We start from the raw sequence: 2,829 nt of genomic DNA, 5'->3' as shown, positions 1-2,829 counted from the left end.
CTACTGTAGCCAGTGGCAATTTCTTCCCGTGCTGGGAATCTGCAGGCCAGCACAGCTTCTCCCCAGTTATCTCATTCCTGTTCTCCAACAGGTGGCTGGTTTTTCCAACATCTGAACCAAACCAGCCCGTAAGGCCCTCCAGGGCAGGGATGGGGGATGTGCCTTAGGACCTTCCACCTCCTGCCGAAGAACCCAGGGAGGAAACGCGTAGTAGGTTCCTGGCAAATATGGCAGCTACTGCGGGGTCCAGACCTGGTGGCACAGAGCCCTGTGGCTTGTTGACCAAACCATCAGCAGCCTCTGAGCTGCCCTCAGCGACGCCATGGCCAGGCCCCCATGCTGGTGGCTTTCATGGTCACTCCTCTCCACCGATCCCAGGGCAGCAGGCTGAGCCCATTTCTTAGGTGAGGGACCCGAAGCTGGGGGAGGAGGTGCACCTCACCTGGTGCTGCAGACTGTGATGGTTAAGTTTATGTGCCGACTTGACTGGACCAAGGGGTGTGCAGAGAGCTGGTAAAGCCTCATTTCCGAGTGTGTGTGTGAGAGTGCTTGAGTTAGGACTGAGTAAGGCAGATCACCCTCCCCAGTGTGGGCGGGCATCCTCAATCTGTTCGGGGCCTGAATAGAACAAAAAGGCGGACGCAGGGTGAATCCACGCAACTTCAGCTGGGCCGTCCCTCTTCTCCTGCCCTTGGCATCGGCTCAGTCCTTCTGACTTGGATTGGAACTACCACCAGCCTTCCTGGGCCTCCAGCTTTACAGACGGCAGATTGCGGGGCTTCTCAGCCTCTGTAATTACATGAGAATACCTTGTAATACATTTCTTTCTATATATCCATGTATGTCCTCTTGGTTCTGTTCTTCTGGAGAACCCGCCTATTGACCTAGTTGGGTGATGGGGACGCGGAGTTGGGGGTTCTGGGATGTGCTTCTCCTCTGTGCGGGCATTTGTCCTTCTTCTGCTTTAAAGTTGCCTTGGCATCCTCAAGCTCTTTTTTCCAGTGTGAAACTTCTCGATGTACTTGGTGACTCATCAGAAGGTCCCTAAGTGGCAGTCACTCTGCTTTCAGAGATAAGTAAATCACGACTCATGGGGGCTCAGAACTACCCGGCAACAATGCAGTGTGTGGGGGGTGTGCATGCGGGGTGGGTGGAGGTTCAGGCTGGCGTGGGTAGGCGGGGCTGCGGGGGCCCTGATGTAGCACCCAGCCCTGGTGACACAGAGCCATGTGACCAGTGGCAAGCCCTCTGTCGCAACTCTGGCCGCTTCTGCTGCAATTTTAAGAATTCTGCAGAGTGGACTGTGAGCTCAGGTGTATAAAGGAGCATAGGAAAGGAGGGAGGGGGAGGGGGGATGGTCAGAGAAATGGGGGATAGAGGGAGCAGGGTTTAGGAGCCCAGAGGCTCTGCCACCGACCAGCTCTGTGATGTGTGATCTTGAGGAGCCACCACCTCCTTGGAGACGGAGGGAGGCCACCTGGTCGGTCATGGTGTCAGGGAGACCCACTGAGATGTAACACCAAAGAGAGTTTCCTGTCTTGGAGGTGGTCAAGGGCAGGTGGGATAGCCTCCAGCAGGGAGGCTGGGAAGGGGTCCATGGGAGCGCGGCCAGAACGTGCTCCAGACCTTGCTAAATGCTGAATGCAGCCCTTCTGCTCCCAGCTCTCCAGGACTCCCCATAAATCCAAACTTCTGGCTCTGTTGGCCTGGGCAGGATGGGCTCTCCAGGTGGTTCTCATACTCGTGCAGCCGGGGTTGGGAACCTGCAGCCCAGGGTAGGGCTCCTCTGACTTTACTATCTACATGAATCACAGGAGTATCTCTTTGAAATGAAGACCCTTAACTCAGGAGGTCTGAGGTGGGATGGGTTTCTGCATCTCTAACAGTCACCCAGGTGAAGGATGAAGATCACACTCGCAATCACTCACCTTTACAGTCCTGGGTCTTAAGTTTCCCTGCACATCAGAATCCCCGGGGAACCTGTTAAAATGTGGATACATGGGTGATCCTGGGGTCTCACAGTCCTAGATGTCCAATGTGTGGCTGACATGCCCCACGTGCTGTTCTGATCTCACTAGCTCAGTGGGTTACACACTCAGGACCTAGGTCGCTGAGTCTGCGGAATACTCGGCCTGGTCATTCAAGGGCAATTTCCCAACACTCAATACTGCTTGTTTATCATCCTGGGACCCACAGGAGGGTGGTTTGGCCCCTTGATTCCTTGATTTTGATGAGTATATGTTTGAATGCCAAGGGGTTGGTTCAGTACTCTGGTTATGTTTATCCCAAGGCTGCCCTTACAAGGGTTGGAATTTCCATGCCTCACCTAACCTCATCTGCAGGACCCCAGTGGACACCAGATGACAGCAAGACTACAGTCCCAACACAACATTAGGATTATATTAATCTCCTGTGGCTGCTGTAAAAAATTGCTACAAACTCAGTGGCTTAAAACAACAGTTCTGGAGCCAGAAGTCTGAAATCAGTATCATTGGGCTGAAACCAAGAAGAATCCATTTCCTGCCCTCTTCCAGCATAGTGGCTGCTGGCATTCCTTGGCTTGCGGCTGCATCACTCCAATCTTCAAGGCCAGCATCTTCCAGTCTCTCTTTGCTCCGTCTTCACATCACCTTCTCTATGTGTGTGTCGAACCTCCGTCTGCCTCTCTCCTTTAGGGATACTTGTGACAGTCTTTAGGGTCCACCTGGAAAATCCAGGGTAATCACCCCATTTCATGTAATTACATCACATGTCATTTAGTCACAACTGCAAAGACATTTTTTTCCAAATGAGGTAACGTTCACAGGGTCCGGGAGGTAGGACCTGATA

This window comes from Mesoplodon mirus (assembly GCF_964341445.2).
Source record: "Mesoplodon mirus genome assembly, chromosome: 2".
Taxonomy (NCBI): Eukaryota; Metazoa; Chordata; class Mammalia; order Artiodactyla; family Ziphiidae; genus Mesoplodon; species Mesoplodon mirus.
This window is presented reverse-complemented; position numbering follows the sequence as displayed.